The following is a 22,361-nucleotide window of genomic DNA, read 5'->3' as shown; positions in this document are numbered from 1 at the left end:
ACTGGGTTCTTCTGTTACAAGAATTCGATCTAGAAATACGTGACCAAAAAGGGACAAAGAACCAAGTAGCTGACCACTTTTCAAGGTTGGAAGGAGCTGAAAAGAAGGTAGAGGTTGAGGATATAACAGAGACATTCCTGGATGAACAGTTACTGGCAATGACAATGGAGGAGACACCTTGGTATGCTGATATTGCTAATTATTTAGCAAGTGGTATTGTACCTTATGAACTCTCCTCAATTCAAAAGAAAAAGTTCTTTCGTGATTGTCGATATTATTATTGGGATGAACCTCTATTGTTTAAAATATGTGTAGATAACATGATCCGACGGTGTATCCCCGAGAAAGATCAACATTCTGTTTTGCAGGCTTGCCATGCTTCACCATATGGTGGACACTTTGGAGGAATTCGGACAGCAGCTAAGGTATTAGAGTCAGTCTTGTACTGGCCTACTCTGTTCAAGGATGCCCATGCTTGGGTTAGAAGCTGCGATGAATGCCAAAGAACTAGCAACATATCTCGTAGACACGAGATGCCAATGACCACAATTCAAGAGGTGGAGATTTTTGACATGTGGGGGATTGACTTCATGGGGCCATTCATCAACTCGTATGGTAACAAGTACATATTGGTAGCAGTTGACTATGTCTCCAAGTGGGTCGAAGCAGTGGCTCTCCCGACCAATGATGCTAAGAGGGTACTAGGCTTTCTAAAGAAGAACATTTTCACGTGTTTTGGTACCCCAAGAGCTATACTCAGTGATGGCGGAACCCATTTCTGCAATAGAGCATTCGCACGGCTGTTGGAAAAATATGGAGTTCGTCATAAAGTGACCACCCTGTACCACCCACAATCGAGCGGGCAAGTTGAAGTGTCCAACAGGGAGATTAAAAATGTCCTCACAAAAACAGTGAATGCAACAAGGACTGACTGGGCAAAGAAATTGGATGATGCATTGTGGGCATACCGCACAGCCTTCAAAACCCCAATTGGGATGTCACCGTACAAGTTGGTATTTGGTAAGGCATGCCACCTCCTAGTTGAGTTAGAGTATAAAGAACTTTGGGCATTGCGGCAGTTGAACTTAGACATGGAGACATCAGACGCTAACAGAGTCACGGGATTACATGAGCTCAAGGAATTCAGATTCCAGGCCTTTGAAAGTGCTAGATTATACAAAGAAAGGATGAAATTAATGCATGTTAAGCACATCTTGGATCGAAACTTCAAACCCGGAGATCTAGTGTTGTTATACAACTCGAGATTGAGATTGTTCCCAGGTAAGTTAAAGTCCCGATGGTCAGGACCCTTCAGAGTAGTGCAATTGTTCTTGAGTGGAGCTGTAGAGATTGAATCAGAAGTTGGGACAAACAAGTTCACAGTAAATGGGCAAAGGTTGAAACATTACCTTGGCATGTTTGATGAAAAAGGGGATAGAGTGGTAATCACTTTGGAAGAGCCCCAGTACGCGGATAAGGAGTGATGATCAAATGCTTGCGTCGTGCCATGACGATAAATCAGGCGCTGCGTGGGAGGCAACCCACGAGTGTGTTGATTATATGTTCATGTAACTTAAAAAAAAACTTAGCACCGCGATCGCGGTGAGCCGCGCAAACCGCGGTGGAAGGCAAACATTCTACCTCAAATTTTCCATCCCACCGTGACCGCGGTGAGGCGTAAACTTTCTGCCTCAGATTTTGAAATCCACCGTGACAGCGGTCGGGCCCAGGTAAATTTTTTTCCATTTTTCCTAATTCTTTTCCTCCTCTTTTAATTTTACAACCCAAACCTCCCCTCTTAAACCCAAAACACGACCCTCTCCCCCATATTCCTAATTTCTCTCTCTCTCTAAACCCTAACCTCCCCAATTCCCCTCCTCCTCTTCTTCTTCTCCTTCAATCACACCACCCCCATCTCCAATTCTTTTCTTCCTTCCCCCCTTAAGGTAAGATTCTAACTCTTTTCTCTCTTTTCTTTGACATTGTGTTGTATTGTGTTGTAATTGTAATAATTGACTGTTTGATTTTGCTTGTTTTGTCTTGCTTTGATTGTTTTTGATGTAGAGTAATAGTCATTAGGAAAGCTAAAATAGTAAGTGACTTGTCCCGACGACGGATCTCTCTCGACGGGGTTCTTGAGGGACTAAGTCGAAAAAAAAATGTGGAATATGGAGACTCTTCCTAATGACGGATCTGTTAGATAATTTTCTTGAGGGAAGTAGTCTAGAGAAAAGACCAAAAAAAATTTATTTTATTTTTAAGTAGTGTAGTAACTCCCCCTTGGTTTTTCTTTGGGCCACAGTTCTTTTCCAAGAGTTTAGCTTGAATCGGGTATAGGTAGTTTTTGTTTTTGATCTTTTTAGTTTTACGTTAGGATTAATGGGCCACGAGCAAAAATTGATTTTTTACACCTGAACACGATAGACACTAGAGTTCAACACCTAGTTTCATTGGTTAAATCCAGTTAGAGTGCCTTAAAATTGTATGTTTGTATCTAACTTGAACACTCAAAAGAGAATGTCTTGATAACCCAATCCGGAGTGGGTCACGTGCCATGTGTGTGTGAGTTTTACTGTGTTCCATGTTTCATATTTGATGCCTAGAACTTGCCTTGCGTGTTTGCAAAGCGAAATAGTAGTTTCTTTCAGTTTTAGAAGTGATATAGGCATTCTTTGTTGAGCCAGATATATAAAGTAACCCACCTGGATGCAATACATCGTAGTTAACCTCGTTGAGCCTATAAGCCTATTTCTTTGGCAACCACATTACGAACCTTACCCAATTGTTTGAATAGCTGGCCGTTTGAACCCTTTTACCTCCCAATAAGCACTTAAACGGTAATGGAAATATGCATAAGTAAAAGTGTGAGGTGGTGGTTTGGTTTTTGAGTGGAACCATTGAGATAGAGAAAAGATGTGGAATTTGAAGCATAAAAGAAAAAGCACCATGAAAAAAAAAGGAAAATATGGGTTATAAACATTCATAATGGTTGAGAAGTGGTGGCTTGTACAAATTGTACCTAATGGAAGTGGATACTTTAAACAAATGAGGTGGAGTGTTGGTTGGCACAACTATGATCTTTAAGTTAATGTAATTGTATTAAAAAAATGCTTAGGGAGGTTAGTCACTATATCTAAATATATCCTACCTTTTCCTTAGCCTACATTACAACCAAGTAAAGTCCTATTGATCTTAGACTGAATGAGCTCAATTAGTAAAGTATTACACTACGGGCAAGCCTATGGTGCATCTTTGTGGCATGTGAACGTTCTTTCTGAGAGTGAGCGAATTCTGTCTATCTCAGTTCCTACTTATTTTAATTATCGTTATATGTAGAACTACTCTCTTGTGTGATGTGAGGGCATATGATTCACAAAGGAACGGTAAGTCTTGACTCTTGTATAAAGTAGTTTGAGTAAGTGCGGATGTGCATGGTACAAAAGGTTTGACTCTTGAGGTAATGGTTGTTCACTACTAGGTGCAAATTTTTGAAAATGTTCATGGTGTTAGTTGTTAAAGGAAAAGCTTAGGGAAGAAATTTTGATGGAGTGGTGGATTGCTAGAGGACTAGTAATGATTTAAGTATGGGGTGTTGATAGTAGGCTATATAGTCGATATTTACACCTTAATAGGACCATACTTTGTTGTTGTTTTATAGATAATTTGCCAACAAAATGCTCTAAATAGTGTTCTTTTATTTAGCAGGGAATATTATATAAGAGGAAGCAATATGGAGTATTTTGGAGGCGATAATGTGAAGAAATACACCCACTCGAGAAGTACCCGAACACAAAGAAGCATAAATGACCTGGGCAAGAAGGCCACCGCGGTGAACCGCGTCATATTAATGAAGTGAGGCAGAAAGGTTGGCGTTCACCGCGGTGCACTGTTCACGTAGCTGGAAGTTTGAGGACCAAAGTGTAATTTCGGGAAAACTTTTGCAAAACCCTTATAAGCTTTAGAAACTCGCCCAACTGGAAAAAAAAAAAGAAGCTAATTTTAGACTACTTTTGGAGGAAGAACAAGTGTGAGAAGATCAACCAAACATTAGAATTTTTCTATCTCCTTTTAATTCTTGCAATTTTACATTATGAACAATTTAGTAGTTATTTCTTATTTTGTTATGAGTAGCTAAACACTTATCTAGGGTTGATGGAACCAATTGTTGGTTGAAGTTTTGATTCAAGTTGTTATAATCGAGTCGGATTTATGATATGATTGTTCAACTACGCTTTGTATGGTGATTAATTGAATGGGCCCTTGATTAATCGTGTCTAATTACCTTATATTGCTTGAAAAAGAATATTAGGTTAGATAGTTGTTGAACAACACCACTTTTGGGTGATTGAAGAGATTCATTACTTGAACTTAAAAGTGGGTTTAGAGATAACAAAACTTTGGTAGGATAATTTAGAGTTGCATACCCATTGTCAGCTAGAGTAGTTCGAGAGAATACTCTAGTAAATTATTGTAGTTGATTGAGAGATAATTACGATAGCCCATAACTCTTAATCCTCATAGAGTATTACAGCGAGATTATAGCGGAAGAGTCAAGACCTAAACTAACAATTGAGGAAATCACTGCCCTAGACCTCTTTACCATTGAATTCTCTTTGTTTTAGCTTATTGTTGTTTTTAATAGTAGTTGAAGTAGTTAAACAAAAAAGAACCCAATCTTTATTGATCAAAAATCTTGAATCTAGAGATTGATTGAGTTGATAATAACATTACCGAAGAGTGTAATAGATAGGTTAGTTCCCTGAGGATTCGATTCCAGACTTAAAACCGAATTATATTTGCAGCGACCGCTTTGTCCTTTGAAAGGCATAGTTGGGCATTATCACAGTGGTATGCTCGGCTTGCAGGGGCACTGAGTTTCAAAGGATACTCATCATCATTGAATGATTATTCTTTGTTTTTTAAAAAAAAGAGATGATCTCATATCCATTTTAGCAGTTTATGTTGATGACATATTATTGATAGGGGACGACACACAAGAGATTCAAAACATCAAAGAATTCCTCAATTCTCAGTTCAAGGTAAAGGATTTAGGAGACATACACTATTTTCTTGGACTAGAAGTTTTACGAGAAAGTAATGGTTTTATCATCGGTCACCGAAAATTTACCTTGGATATGCTCAAGGAGTTTGATGTCTCTCATTTGCCTCGTGCAACTTCTCCTCTGGATCCCTGCTCCAAGCTTCAAGCAGACGCTGGTCCTCTCATGGACAATCTTACTCTATTCTGGTACTTGGTTGGCAAACTGAATTATCTTACCAACACACGCCCAGATATCTCCTTTGTTGTTCTCACTTTGAGTCAATACATGCAACGTCCTTGCCAGTCACACTTCTTTGCCGCTTTAAGGGTCCTTAAATATCTGAGTACTGATCCTGGCCAAGGAATCCTGTTATCCTCTACACCAGATTTTTCTCTTCTTTCCTTTTGTGATGCGGACTGGGCCTCTTGAAAAGACACTCGAAGATCGGTGAGTGGTTTCTTCATTACTTTGGGGAGATCTCTTATTTCATGGAAATCGAAGAAACAAGTATCCATTTCTCTTTCTTCTGCGGAAGCAGAATACCGATCCATACGAAGAGTCACCACTGAATTAACTTGGCTTGTATGCCTTTTTGCTGACCTCTCCGCCCCTATTACCCTTCCAATTCCCCTTCACTCAGACAACAAAGCAGCTATCCATATTGCCAGGAACCCTGTTTTCCATGAATGCACAAAGCATGTTGAACTTGACTGCCACTTTGTGCGTCAGCAATTTCTTTCTGGTCTAATTACTCTCTTGTTCGTTCCATCTAAAGATCAGTTGGCCGATCTATTTACTAAGCCTCTTTCTGGGGTTTCTCATCAAGGAATTCTGAGCAAGTTGGGGGTCACTACACTCCCCTCCAACTTGAGGAGGGATGTTAGAGATTCAAAACCCCAGATTAATTTGGACATTGATGGAGGAATGAAGTCTGAACCAGGAAGAAGAGGAAAGGAGAAGACGACCGACCAAACTACTGTTGCTTTCGATATAACCTAAGATATATGTTGGGTTCTTCTATTTTGAATCACAGCCACACATCATACTTTGGAGTGGCTAATCATAGCCACATATCTTTTCTGATGGATTAGATCTGGACCCTTGATTTGATTAATTGATAGAAGGTTCTTTTCAGTTGAAGCTCACGTAAGAGAATATTATTTGGTTAGGATAGAATTTTTCTGTTATGAATAGACAAATACAAATAGGACAAGTGTACATAGTAATTTTCTTTTCTTTTTATTTTATTCAATATTCAATTGTATATATATACATGTACAAACAAGTGAATGCATACACAGAAAATTTCTCTATCTCTTTACTCGTCCAAATCATAACTTCTGCGTAGCTTAGCCTTCAATTTCCTTCACTTCACATATATAATTATTATTAAATGATAATTAATTAATTAATATATATTTTTCTCTCAATTCGTCACTAAACCATGATATATATATAATGGTAAGGTGGGAGGAGGAGTTGAATGGCTAAAATATAAAAATACCTTTTCTTTTCCTCTTTTTTTTTCTAATTTACTTATTGGCTTATCTACTGTATTGGGATTAAGTCGTGAATAACGAGAGAAAGACAAGTAAAAAAAAAAAAGAGAAATTTTTTGTGAGACTAGAAATTTGTAGATGTATGATAAAGTCATAATTATCACGACTGCAACTCTAATATTGAGTCTTGATGAATACAAATGAAACAAATTAAAGAATGAAGAGCAAGTGCAGAAACACCTTGGCTTCTTCTTGCTTTCTTTTGATAAATCTTTCTTGTGTTTCTGCTCGTTAAATAACCCTAATCTCTGTCGGAATACATTTTCAATAAGTTAAATAATCCTAAAAAAAGCAGCCTGGTGCACTAAGCTCTCGCTACGCGCGGGATCCAGGGAAGGGCCGGACCACAAGGGTCTATAGTACGCAGTCTTACCCTGCATTTCTGCAAGAGACTATTTCCAGAGCTCGAACCCGTGATCTCCTAATCACATGGTAGAAACTTTACCAATTACGCCAAGGCTCCCCTTCGGAATTCATTTTCAATAATTTTAGTCTTTTTTCCTCCAATAGATTGATGAAGCACAACAAGCTGTTTCTGCTTTTCATTATTTTGTGTATGGGAAAGCCAAACAAACTTCTTTCTTAATCTTTTGTCTCTTGAAGTCTCTTTGAATAATGTTTGACAACTAATTATGGGCATTACTTGAGAAATAAGCTACCTCAATAGATAAGTTGTCTCCAATGATTAGGTTTCCATCTTTTCTTAGGTCTTTTTTCATCAACCTGATATACAACTATATATCCAGTTACCTAAGTGCAGATATGGTTTTTTAAGCAATTTAAGGCCAGCAATATATAGAGCATTAACGACCTCAGCTATTAGAAATTTCATTATTTTGTCATTCTTAATATTTACCATCAATGTGTTTGATAGATCAGAATAGACTTGAACTCAGTATCTCTATACGTTTTTGTATCATGTTGAATAGTGTGAATATCTCATTTAAAACTTTTAAGTTTATAGTGAATAGTGACAAGTTATATTTATTTATTTATTTATTTTGGATCTCCACAATGCAAACATACATTCTCCTTTGTAGTAGAGGTAAATCCAAAATTTTAAGGAACATCAAATGCACCTCTTGATATCTTTACTGTCTATATGCATATAAATAGTTTCACTCCGGAAATAGTGGGTACACATACAAAACTCACCGTTTATATGCTTGATCCATCTTTTATAATTGAACAACTATATATAGCAAAATGATATTCAAAAGTCAACTATGAGGTGAAGTGGCAAGTGTTCCCCTATTGTTAATCAAAGATGTCAGACTCAAGCCATGAGTTTAGAATTGTCTTTGGTCGAAAGTGTTTTATCTCAAAGTGGAACTTTTCGACGTACGTAAATCGTGGTTAGTCCGACCTAAAGCAGATACTGGACATTGAGTAGAAAATCAAATAAAAAAAATATTCAAAATTCTACTACATTATTAGCTAAGGAAATGAGACATTTCTTTTGTTTAATTTCATAAGAATAGAAAACAAGAATGTAAAGAGCATAGCTGTTAAGTAGTGCTATATTGATTTTGATTACTTTTAAGCCATGAACTAATTACTCCATCCTGTCCAAAATAAGTGATTTTTTGATTGTTTTCACACATATTAAGGAATTCACCTTTTAACATTAATTAGCAATGAAATTGATCATAATAACATTTACTATCTCTTCACATAAACACTTCTAACACATACTCCTACATTAATTACTCTAAGGGCAATGTAGGAAAAAAATAATTAATTCATTCTTGAAATCTGAAAAAATTACTTATTTTGGACCACAAGAAAAAGCCAAAAAATCACTTATTTTGGATCGGATTGAGTAATAAAAACATAAAACAAGAAAAAGCGGTACGATTGACATTATTTGAGTGGAAATATGGAAAAGAGGGTTTGATGATGTACTAGACTTTTAGTAAAAATCAATCTTCTAGGGATTCTATTCTTTTAATGTTATTTTTTTTTTCTTTCTTTTTTTTAAAATAAAGAAAAAGATAGTACGAATATGGAATGAGCAAATATTGCACATAATTTTGTTGCGGGCACGCATTGCCTTCTTCATCCTTGCCATGCTTGTGTTACCCATACGCTTCTCTGTTTATCAAGAATTCTCTTTCTTGAATTAATTTCTTTGTTCTCTCATTTATCAATTTGGTAATTATTCATCATGAGTTAAAGGTTTTATACGTTGACAATATTAATAAATTTGCAATATCATGTTACTTAAGGCTAATTGCAAATAATTATTCCCTTAGTTGAATTAGAAACAAGATTAAATGTGTGTTAGCTTTGTAATTGCGAGGACATGAATCATGATTGATCTCAACTTTTAATGGAAGGCAAAAATAAACTATTTCACAAACTGTAAAAGCAATTTTGGATTTTTTTTCCGTTTATTTATTTATCTTGTCCCATTTAAATAATTCTTTATTGGGGTCCTTTGCTTACCCCATGATTTCATGAAGTTCATGTGAATGAATAGCACAGGCTTTAACTTGTCAACCGAATGTTTCCTTTTCATTTTCAAGCAAAACATCATCCTCGAAAGATTTTTTGTTTCTTTCCTGCGTTTGTTTGTGTCTGTCTAACACAGAACTAGAGAAAGCAAAACAGCGAAAAAGAAAAAATAAAGGATTTCGAGTGTTTCTTAATATATCTCTTAATATGTACTGATTATTAGCAAACTCTAAAAGCAACTCACTTTTCCTTTTTTCTTTCTTTTTGTTGGTCGTGAGCGATTCCTAGAACAGAATACAGGTAGAACTGAAGAGGAAACAATGAGAGCCGCAGCAACTCTATATTAGCATGACGTGGAAATGATACCAGCTAGCCATTTTTAAATATATTGTTTAAAATATATATCATAAGTTTATAATGTATTTAAAGATTAGTCAATTCGTTTTCAGGATACAGAGTCCTAGAATTTAAACCTCAAAGTTCAAACTTTAGAACATCGTGTACTAAAATTCGAAAATTGTATTCAGAAATTCGAATCTTATATCCTGAATTTTAAAGTAGTAATTTAGAAATTCCTTAGTCCTGAATTTCAAATTAGTAGCTCAAAAATTTAAGACACTAAATCCTGAATAACAAATTAGCAGTTCAAAAACTCAGAATACAAAAATTCAAAATATTTAGTTCTAAAATGTGAATGAATTAGCTAATCTTTAAATACATTATAAGTTATGGATATATTTCAAATAACATAATTAAAAGTGGCAACTGGTACACTTCGTCCTAGCAGGACTTCTTGAGATATATCGGTTGAAAATCATCGGAAAATTTATGCCCATAGATAACTTATACACTATATTTATTATATATAAATACTCTTTTAAAAAATTACTTTCACTATCTTGTCGTGATATATAAAAGAAACAGAATGCAATATCTCCATTGCAAGATTTATTTCATTTTATTCATATTTATCAGGTGTTTGTCCTGATTTTCTTATATGTGACGATCCGATAGGTCATTTTGAGTTCTAGCCCCATAGTTTCGTTTTATGTTTCTTGGTTTGTGTGTGTGGCCCGTATCAATTTTCAAAAAGCTTTTATGTGAAGTTATGAAGAAAATAAAAAATTTAACTAAAAATGAGGCTAGAATTGATCACGGTCAATATTTGGGTATATGCCCCCGATCGTTTGTGATTTTGGACTTGGACATATGCCCGAAATTGAATTCAAAGGTCCCTAGGTTGATTTGAGTTGTTTTGCCGAAGGCTAGCAATTTGAAAGTTTGGAAATTTTTTATGTTTGACCGTAGGTTGACTTTATGGTTATCGGGTTCGGATTTTAATTTTGGAACTTGGAATAGGTCTGTTTTGCTATTTGAAACTTGTTTGCAAAATTTGGTGCAATTCGGAGTTGGTTTGATAGGATTAGGACGTGTAGTTGTGATTCTAGAAGTTCTTGAGTTTTCTTTTGAATTTCATGCATTTTGATGTTCGATCCGTAGTTCTAAATATTTTTTTGGTGTTTTTATAGCGCGAGCGAGTTTATATGATGTTATTATACTTGTGTGCATGTTTGGTTTGGAGCCCGAGTGGCTTGGGTGTGTTTCTGACGTGTTTTAGATGAGTTTGGGTTGGTAGAAGACTGCTGGTGTGCTTCAATTCTGGTGCTGACTAGAGGTCTCGCATTTGCGATGACCTGTTCGTAATTGCGAACTCTGCTTTTGTGAAGTTGAGATCGCAGTTGCAATGGGGGGACTAGGAAGGGTAGTCTTCGCATTTGCAAAGAAATGTTCGCAATTGCGGACATCCTAGACTTCGCTTTTGCAATGGGTTGGTCGCATTTGCGGTTGGATGGGACATCCAAATGTGATGGTTTTGTTACAATTACGACTTATGCAAGCCGGGAACACAGTTCGCATTTGCGGCCTATGTTTCGCAACTATATTGCAACATTCGCAGCTGGGTAAAAGAGGAAAAAATCGGGACTATCTCATTTTATACCATTTTGCAACCCTAAACACTCTAAAGACGATTTTCCAAGAGTTTCTTCTTCCCAAAATTATTGGTAAGTAACTTTAATTCATTTCCTTTCAATTACCCAATACTTTTCTTGTGTTTTCAACATCAAATCTAGGATTTTCATAGTAGAAGTTAGGAATTTGGGTAAAATTTGAGAATATTGTAAAATTGAGATTTAGACCTTAAATTGAGGTCAAATTTCAAAACAAATCACATAACTGGGTTCGGGAGTAAATGGGTAATTAGATTTTAGTCTGAATCTTGTGTTTTGACCAAGCAAACCCGAGGTTGACTTTTTCAAATTCATCAAAGATTGAACCTTTTTCCTCTGTGAGTAGTTCTTAAAGCTTATTTTTTTAAATTGTTTGATCGGTAATTGGTTAGATTTGGTTGGTTTGGATGCTTGTTCAAAGGGCAAGGACGTGGCTAGTTGATTGACTTGGTTGCGGAGTGATGTAAGTGTCGTGGTTAACTTTGACTTGAAGGAATTAGCACTTGTTATCCTATTTGCTATGTAATTTATGTGTGGGGACGACGTATATGTAAAATGACGAGTATATATGCGTTATCATTGGGGTTAAAGCATTATGGTGGACATTAATTAGTTGAACTATGTTGTATCATTGTCTATGCTTTCCATGCTTTAATTTGAATATTATCTCACTAATTGTACGCTTTCGTGATCATTGTTTATTTTTAAGTTATTGGGATATTGAAGGATGAATTACTTATCATAACACTATGATTGAAGTGAAGTTTACTCCCTACCTTGTATTAATACCTTGGTTTATTATTATTGCTTGGTGAGGAAGAGTGAAAAGTACAAAGGGTGTTAGCGTGCCTTATTTGCATATGCTATCATTTATTTGAGAGATTATGAGGATTAAAGCACGATGGGGGATGTCGTGCACTTGATTTCTCATTGTCATTTATCATACCATGTGATCACACCCAAATCTAGTCCTAAAAAGGATAAGCGATCGCTGCAAATATAATCCGGTCTAAAAGTCCGAAGTCGAATCCCACAGAGAATTAAGGCTTAGCTATATCTATTTAATATCACTAAAAAGACAAGTTTGAACAATTTTTTAAATTATAAATATTGAGATTTATATTTCTAACTAATTAACTAGCAAATACTAGAAAGCGGTAAAATTATCAACTAACGAGACAAAGGGTTGGAGACTAAATTAAGGAGGTCTAGAGTTATGATTTCCCCAATTGTCGGAATCCTTCTAGCTATATTCCTTACAAATTTTTGCCAATGTATTCTCTACTGATCGTGAGCACTTTAGTTACCGTAATTCTCTCTCGAGCAGCTACAACAATTTACTAGACATATTCTCTCGAACTACGCTAGTTGGCTTTATCTAACCGCTCATTATGACCACGTCAAAGCTTTGTTATTTCTAAACCTACCTTTAAACCTGCTGTATTGATTTCTCACATACGTTAGGAGTGATGTTGTTCAACAACCACATAAATATGTATTATTTCTAAAGAAACACATAATAAATAGGCACAGTCAATCGATTGCCATTCAATCAACAACAATAAACGTGTAGTTGAACAAGTAGAGAAATCCAACGGCTCAATTATATAAAAACATAATAAGAATTTATCCTACAAAAGGTTCCATCAAAACCCTAGATAACAAATTAGCTATCCATAATAGTATGTAAAACTACAATATTAAAAGCCATAACTAACAATGAAAAAATAAGAGGAGGAAGGAAAAACTCGTAGAAGAATTTCCCGCCTTGCTCCTATTGTGTCTCTGCCTCCTTAGGTCGAATCTGTGTCAAAAATCTATCCAACCTCCTCAAAATACAGTTTTTCCATGTACATATACCAAGTAGGGTCGGGCCCAAACAATTGTACCTTATCCTACGCAAAAAAGGACAATTTTTCAGGTCTGGACGCTTGCGGTCGCGGTTCGGGCACGGTATTTTCCCAGTGCACTGCCTCAGTCCGCGTCCAGGTACGCGATCGCGGTTTTGACCACATTTTTCACTCTGTTCCATTTGGAATTTGGAAAAATGTAAAATATGAAAGTTGTATCCTTTTGAATTAGCTTTCCAACCATATATTGTGGAGCCAAAATGGACTTTTGAGCAAATATAGGCGGCTTTCCAGCCATGCCCCATGACCCCTTGGGCGCGCCCCGTGGCGTCCTAGCAAGCCTCCCAATGCCTAGCGCCACGGATGGCCCCGTTGTCTTGGTCGCGCCAAGTGACAAGCGCACATGTGCCTCTGTCGGCCTACCGATATCCCTCGCCAGCGACCAGCCGCAGGCAGATGCCAACAGTGTCGCGCCCGCAGACAATGCCGTGTGCACCGACCATGATGCCAAAGATGCTGCTACTGACAATGGACCTATTTCTGCCTTGTAGAAAACTAAGTCCTTTTCATTGTAAATATAGATTATTTTTATTTCATGTACTTCCATTATGTTTCTCTAGCTTAGTTAAGTCTAGTCTGGTGGCTTTGGATTATTTTTTTTAAGCATTATTAGGGGGGATCAAGCAATCAAACTTTCTAACAACCAAACAATTCTCTGTACTGGTGTCTCTCCCCCTCGACACCGCGTTGCATTTTGTAATAGCTTTCATTAATGCAATCAAACTTTCTTTCATTCTCAATTCTCATTTTTGTTCTCTCAATTGCTCTTGACATTGGTTTTCCCATACGGCTCTGACAATCTAGTCTAGCCGTACGGAGGGGACTTCAGTTGGCGAACAGTAACTGCACTGACATTAGTTGCTTAGCCTTATGTCGCCCTTCCAAGGAATCTCAGGAAGGCACCACGTAACAGTTGGTATCAGAGCCTTGGCTCAACATCAGACGAGGGAACGCATTGCCATTACCACCATATCTGACCATGGTGAATCATGGGGACCGCATTGCGGCCCTTGAACAGACGGTTGATGGATTATGGCCCATCGTGGATACGGTGCCGAAACTAAGAACCAACCTAGGGCAAAGGTTGAACGACCTAGACTGCAGGGTGCTCCAGGCTGAAGTTGACATAGAAAACATCAGTCACGACTCCGAGGGAGATCTACAAACGGCAGCCACAGAGGCAGCCGAAATTTTTGGAAAATTGGAGGGACTCCAACAGGAGCGTACCGAGGATTTAGCTTACAGGGCACAAGAGGCAGACAGGGTGACTGCCATGCAACAAACTATAGATGACTTGACAGACAAACTCAATATTGTCAATGCTGCTTTACAGTGCCTGCTTTGAGGCGGTGCAAACCAAATCTGGGGCTCTACAAACCCCGCTTCCGCGAGATAAAAACTTAAAATTCCTAAGCCAAAGTCATACAGTGGAGCTAGGAATGCCAAGGAACTGGAGAACTTCATCTTTGACGTCGAACAGTATTTTGATGCTGTTGGGGGCCTAGAAGAAGCTAAGAAGGTAGAAACTGCTGCCATATATCTTCAGGGTGATGCTAAACTCTGGTGGCGGGTGAAGTATGAAGCCATCAGGGCCGGTAAAGATGCTCTCAAGACATGGGCAGAACTGAAGGCAGCCATACTCCTACAGTTCTTCCCCGAAAATGTTGAATACAATGTAAGGAGAAAGCTATGAGAGCTCTGCCAGACCAAATCAGTGTGGGACTACGTGTGGGAATTCTCCGTTCTCATGCTAAATATACGCGACATGGGGGACAAATACAAGCTATTCGCCTTCTTGGAAGGGTTGAAACCTTATGCCCGTATGGAGCTACAAAGACAAAGGGTAGATACCCTGCCCAAGGCGATCCAAGCAGCTGAATGCCTCGGGGACTATCAAATGGAAGCTCAAAAGGATAGGCCTCAGCGGCCTACCCGAGCGGGATTCAAAGGGGGCTAACCTAGCAATGGTGGCCCTAGCAGAAGTGGGGGAGATCGGAGCTCAAACAAATCTAAGGCTCCCTCATTAGGTAGCAACAGTGTTGCGTCAAACAACAATGACCGGGGGAGAAAGCCCCCTTCATGATGCCGTCATTGCGGCTGACCACATTGGAATAATGAGTGCCCACATACACAGATGAACGCCCAGCAGGCTTTTGATGATGGGACTGATGACGACTCAGATGATGCAGACCAGACTGAACTAGTAGGTGCATTTAATACAATTGTCGGCTCTATTTCTGAGGCATTAGCAAAGACCAGTGCTGGTATCCGTAAGAAGAAGGACCCATGTCCCGTCACCAAGAAAGGGAAAAAGAAGGCAGATGAGGAGACTCCTCTTAAACAAGAGAGAACCTTAATGTTCGTTGTGATGAAGGTGAATGGCAAGCCCATTCGAGCTATGATAGACACGGGTGCTACCCACAAATACTTAGCCTCGACTCAGGTAGAGCACCTTGGTCTAGTTGTATGAAAGGGTAGAGGTTGTGTCAAGGCTATCAACTCACCTCCCCAGCCAGTGGGTGGAATAGCCAAAGAGGTACCGGTGAAGCTTGGCTCTTACGAAGGAAAATTCAACCTGCGAGTGGTGATCATAGATGACTTCGAGTTGATAGTTGAGTTGGAATTCCTAAGGCAAACCAACAACATGCCTGTACCATTTGCAGACATGCTATTGATGATGGGAACCAATAGGGCCAAGCCCTGCACTATCCTGTGCATGCCTATAAAGATGGCCGTTGAGAACATCTCGGCCTTGCAGTTGAAGAAGGGGGTCAAAAGGAATGAACCTACGTTCCTGGCAACCCTCTGCATTGAAGATATAGAATGCTCCTCGGGTCCCATTCCTACACTCGTGAAGGAGCTACTACTGGAGTTTGAAGATGTCATGCCAAAGCGGCTCCCGCTTAGGCGCACTGTGGACCATGAAATTGAGTTGGTGCCGGGCGCAAAGCCACCTGTCCAGGCGCCTTACAGAATGTTACAACCCGAACTCACCGAGCTTCAAAGACAATTGACAAAAATGCTAGATACAGGGATCATTGTACCCTCCAAGTCCCCATACGGGTCCCCTATTCTATTCCAAAAGAAACATGATGGCATCCTGCAACTCTGCATGGATTATCGAGCTCTAAACAAAATTACCATAAAGAACAAGTACCCTATTCCTCTAATGGCATACTTGTTCGACAGACTGGGTGGTGCGACAGTTTTCACCAAGATAGACCTCAAGACAGCTTACTAGAAAGTTCGGATCGCAGAGGGTGATGAACACAAGACGACCTGTGTGACAAGATATGGGTCGTAGGACTTCCTGGTCATGCCGTTCGGCTTGACTAACTCCCCAGCTACATTTTGCACTCTGATGAACCAAGTCTTCTGAGAGTACATTGACAAATTCGTGATGGTCTACTTGGATGACATTGTGGTATATAGCCAAACATTGGAAGAACACCTAGTGCACTTGCGGAAGGTCCTAGCTCGATTGCGGGAGCATGAATTATATGTGAAGCTATCCAAGTGCTCATTTGCTCAGAAGCAAATTGACTTCCTCGGACATGTCATCGAGGAAGGACGGATCAAGATGGACCAACAAAAGATTTAGGCAATCACAGATTGTCCGCCGCCTAAGGATGTCCACGCCTTGAGGGTGTTCCTTGGCCTATGGAACTTCAACCGACGATTTGTGAAAAACAACTCCCTCATTGTTGTGCCCTTGACAGAACTCCTCAAGAAGGTCACACCCTGGGATTGGGGACCGAGGCGAGCGGAGGCCTTCAACGCATTAAAAGTGGCTATGTCTAGTAGCCCTGTCTTGGCCCTCGATGATTTTTCCAGGCCATTCGAGATACAAACGGATACATCCGACTATGCCCTCGGTGGTGTCTTGCTACAAGAAGGGCATCTTATAGCGAACGAGAGTCGGAAGCTGAAGGATGCAGAGCGGTGCTATGCCGCCCATGAGAAAGAATTATTAGCTGTCATCCATTGCTTGTGCCTTTGGAGGCACTATCTTTTGGGGACCCCGTTTGTGGTCAAGACAGACAACATAGTTGTTATCCATTTCATGACTCAACCGAAGTTTAATGGTCGACAAGCCAGGTGGCAGGAACTTCTAGCTGGATTCCACTTCAACCTGGAAAACCGAAGTAGGAAGACCAATCATGTTGCTGATGCGCTCAGTCGGAGAGCTGACCTAGCATCGGTGTGCTTACTTGCCACCCTAAGGGGGAGCGAAGTAGCCACCTCTATTAAGGACAAGATACAGAATCTACTCATCAATGATCCTGCTGCATAATATTTGGTTGATTTGGTAGGACAAGGCAAGACTCGCCAGTTCTACATGGAAGATGGTTTCCTGAAAGTGAAAGGGAACCGACTTTATGTTCCTAAAGGAGGAGATCTGCGAAGGACTCTTCTGGCGGAATGTCATGATACTTTGTGGGTCGGCCATCCCGGTGAAGAACGTACCATGGCATTACTTTGCCGTGCATATTATTGGCCTCAAATATCCGATGACGTCGCTCAGTATGTGAAGACTTGTCTAGTATGCCATAAGGACAAGTCGAACCGCTTGACACAAGCGGGATTCTTGGAACGGCTAGCGGTCCCAAAAAGACCTTGGGAAAGCGTTTCAATCGATTTCATCACCGGATTACCCAAGGTCGGAGATCTCACAACTATCTTAGTTGTGGTGGATCGGTTTTCCAAGTATGCTACCTTTATTGCAGCCCCACAATATATATCAGCAGAAGATACAACTCGACTCTTTTTCTCTCATGTCGTCAAATATTGGGGCCTGCCCAAAGACATTGTTAGTGATCGCGACTCACGCTTCACTAGCAACTTTGGACCCAGCTCTTTAAGTGCCTTGGGTCAAAATTGAGTCACAACTCAAGTTTTCATCCGCAATCGGAAGGCCAGACGGAGCGTTTCAATGGTATGTTGGAGGAATATCTCCGCCACTTTGTAACTGGAACGCAAAAGAATTGGGTAAAACTTCTGGATGTTGCTCAACTGTGTTTCAATTCATAAAAGAGCTCTAGTACAAACAAAAATGCTTTTGAAATTGTTACCGGACAGCAACAGCTACTCCCACACACTGTGAATGCACCAAATATGTCTAAATCTCCTCGAGTTGCTAGCTTCTCAAAAGAGTGGAAGCGAAATTTGGAGATAGTGCAGAGCTATCTTGTCAAAGCTCAAAAGCGGATGAAGAGGCATGCTGATCAGAATCGTCGCTTTGTTGAATACCAAGTAGGAGACAAAGTGATGGTCAAAATTCCAAAGCGGTACTTATTTGCGAGGGTCCATGACCCTCGCCTATTGCAAAAATACATTGGACCCTTATCCATTGAAAGGCGCATTGGGAAAGTTGCATACCGGTGGATACCCCAGCTTGGTGGAAAATTCATCCTGTCTTCCATACTAACCTCCTAAAACCTTTTTGGGAAGACACAGAAGATCCTTCACAGAGCCAACTCACAATACCCAGTATTCGAGGTCCTAATTCAACCGGAAAAAGGCGTGTTTAAGCTATCCTTGATAATAGAGTGATTCATGCCTCAAGGAAAGATCACCAAGAGTTTTTGGTGAAATGGCAGGGCTGTGATGCAGAGGAGAATACTTGGGAGAGGGGAACAAACCTCAAAGCCTACAAGAGCCTAACTGAAGATTATATTGCAAGTAAGGCGCCGAGGACGTCGCTAACTCGGGTGGGGGAGAATGTCATGGACGGCTTTCCAGCCATGCCCCATGACCCTTTAGGCGCGCCCCGTGGCGTCCTAGTAAGCCTCTCAATGCCTAGCGCCATGGACGACCCCGTGGTCTTGGCCGCGCCAAGTGACAAGCACGCATGTGCCTCTGTCGCCCCACCGATATCCCTCGCCAGTGCCCAGTCGTAGGCAGATGCCAATAGCGCCGCGCGCGCAGACAACGCCGTGCTCACCGACTATGATGCCAAAGATACTGCTTCTGACAACGGACCTGTTTCTGCCTTGTAGAAAACTAAGTCCTTTTCATTGTAAATATAGAGTAGTTTTATTTCATGTACTTCCATTATGTTTCTCTAGCTTAGTCAAGTCTAGTCTTGTAGCTTTGGATTATTTTTTTTAAGCATTATTAGGGGGGATCAAGCAATCAAACTTTCTAGCAAGCAAACTCTCCCCTCGACACCGCGTTGCTTTTTGTAATAGCTTTCATTAATGCAATCAATCTTTCTTTCATTCTCAATTCTCATTTCTGTTCTCTCAATTGCTCTTGACATTGGTTTTCCCGTACTTCACTGACAATCTAGTCTAGCATATGGAGGGGACTTCAGTTGGCGGATAGTAACTGCACTGACATCAGTTGTTTAGCCTTACGTCGCCCTTCCAAGGAATCTCAGGAAGGCACCACGTAACAGGTTATGTACATTTTACTAGATAGTGCACAATATGCCTACTCGATTCTTCGTTTCATTACTCTATCATCCGTTGATCCCCGAATACGATCCCGACTTAATTTCTTGGGCTTTTACTCAGACTTCAAATCTCCAAATCACTTGAATTCATTCCATAATATCTATATAGCTCGGAATCACTCCTACAAGGCATAAAACACACAATTAGTGCAAAACACTAGAGATTAAAGCGTAAACTCAACTAAAGTGCAGTAAATTAGAGTGTAATAATCAACTAAAATATGTAATTATAGCCTATCATCACCATGTGAGGAAGAAAGTAAAAGCACGACGGGTGATGTCATGCCTCTTCATTTATAATTTCATTATTATATAGTGAGGTTGAGAGTAATAGAACGAAGGGTACTGTCGTGCCATTGTTGATTCTATTGCTTTGTATTATTTTCTAGAGTTTGGGATTTATTGCTTGCATTGTCATTTATCCTGAAAGAAGTTAACTTAGTGACTTTGTACTTGTCATTGTTATCGTATTTTTCCTTTTCTACATATTCCTTCCATGTTATTATGCTAAATTCCCTATTTGTTACTTCTGTTGCTTTATGTATATATCTGCTCATGTCTTAGTAGGTATCTTGTCATAGTCTCACCACTACCTCATCGAGGTTAAGCTCAACACATACGGAGGGTCGGTTGTACTCATAATACATTTCTGTACTTCTTGTGCAATTACTAGTGTTGGTCTCAGCGGTGTCTAATGGTGCTTCTACTCGGATCATTTCTACAGTGGAAACTTGAGGTTGAGCTGCTAGCATTCACAGTTCCTAAAGTCTTCTTCCATTCCTGTCATTACTGTTTATTTCATTTCAAACAGTTGTGTTTTGTTCAAACCATACTTGTAGTATTCTAGTTGCTCATGAAATGATGACTCCAGATAGAACATTCTATATTATGGGTTTATTTTATGTATTATAGCTTTATTAGTCGTTAATAACTGTTATCACTTTGTTTGAAATTGTTAAAATGGTTATCTAATGTTAGCTTTCCTAGCAAGTAGATGTTAGGCGCCATCATGGCCCCGAGGTTAGGCATCCGGGTCGTGATAAATTGCTATCAGAGCCCTAAGTTGCTTAGGTCTCACGAGTCATGAGCAAGCTTAGTAGTGTGTGTAGGATCGGTACGAAGACGTCTGTACTTATCTTCTATAGACTATAGGGCTTTAGGAAATTTTTACTTCTTTCTTTCTCTATCGGGCGATTTTATTCTATTCATTGAGTTTGAATCTATCTATTCTTGTTCTCTCATAGATGGTGAGGATACGCACAACATCTATGGAGAGTCAGGAGCCGGAGACCCAGGTTGCTGCCACTACCAGAGGTAGAGGCCGGGCCGAGGTCAAGCCAGAGAAAGAGACAGAGGCAGAGCTCAACCTAGAGCACGTGCAACAACACCTATTGTAGAGCCTTAGATCGAGCAGGAGGAGGAGGTTCCTGTTCAAACCGTACCAGTTGGCCCAGCTCAGGTCCTGAGGGGTTATTGCTACCCTGGTACTTCAGAATATTCTAGTCCGTTTAGTGGGCCTTACGGAGAGCATGGCCTAGACCGGTGCATTTCCACTAGCACCGGTCGTCTCTCAGCCTGGGGGAGGAGCCCAGACTCCCGCTACTCACACACTAGAGCATGCGGCTCACGGATATCAGACTCCAGCAGTTCTGCCAGTTAGTAGATGTCTTGTTATAGCCTTGTCACTAACTCGTCGAGGTTAGACTCGACACTTACGGAGTACATGGTCGGTTATACTTGTCACACCTCCTTTTTCCGCGCCCGAGGGGCGCAAGGGAGTTTTTCCCAATTAAAGGACAATCGAAAGGGGATTTATTTGTTTATTTCAGAGTCGCCACTTGGGAGGTTTAGGGTGTCCCAAGTCACCAATTTTAATCCCGAATCGAGGAAAATAATGACTCTATATTACAGTCTGCGTACCAGAAATCTAGATAAGGAATTCTGTTAACCCGGGAGAAGGTGTTAGGCATTCCCGAGTTCCGTGGTTTTAGCACGGTCGCTCAACTGTTATATTTGGCTTATTTATCTGATTTTTAATACAATATGAACTTATGTGCAAATTTATCTTTTAACCGCTTTATTATTATTGTTTTTACAAGAATGTGAACATCGCTTCAAATATATCTTTGGACTGTGTCACATGAAATGCACCCACAATCCGAAACATATTTTTATTTGATGTTTTAGGATTTGGATTTGGGTCGCATGAAATGCACACCCGAGTTTAAGAAAAATTAAATTATTGAAGACGCGCCTAAGCAACTAGCGCATTATTATTTTTGCGGAGGCCGTGGAATTCGCTAAACAACCCTCATGAATTCTAAGTAATTTTAAACAGGTATTTACTGAGGACCCCGCAATTTGTATTTTTATTCGGCGAGGCTCATCTCATTCTTTTTTTTTTTTTTAAAAGAATTTGCAACGTCATGGCAATGCATCTCAGGCCACGCCACAATCAATGCGCCCGTGACTAGAGACATATTTCGACTCTGTTGAGATTTGGATTTGGGTCACATAAATGTGCACCTGAGTTTAAGAAGGTAAGGTTTATTAAAGCGTGTCCTAAAGAGACTAACGTGTTGTTATTTTAGGAGGGTTGTGAGATTTGCTGAACAACCCGTCCTGGAAACTAAATGCTTCAATAATATACATTTAACAAGGGCCCCGCATATGCGCGTTTTGTTTATTTTCATCGAGGCTCATTTCGTTCTTATTTTAAAAGGATATCCTATAGCAACTACGTTTCTTGTCGTGTTTGTCTCTATCAATTGAAAACAGTAGATAATCCTAATTAATTACATGCTTGCAAGTCGTTTGTAATGGAATTCGGAAATGCTTAAAAAAAATCGGGACCGAAGCTGTATGCACAGTCGGCCAAACAAATAATCATGGGCCCAAATCCAGCCCACGCGTGGTTGGCCAGACCT

Source organism: Nicotiana tabacum, chromosome 7, assembly GCF_000715075.1.
Source record: "Nicotiana tabacum cultivar K326 chromosome 7, ASM71507v2, whole genome shotgun sequence".
Taxonomy (NCBI): Eukaryota; Viridiplantae; Streptophyta; class Magnoliopsida; order Solanales; family Solanaceae; genus Nicotiana; species Nicotiana tabacum.
This window is presented reverse-complemented; position numbering follows the sequence as displayed.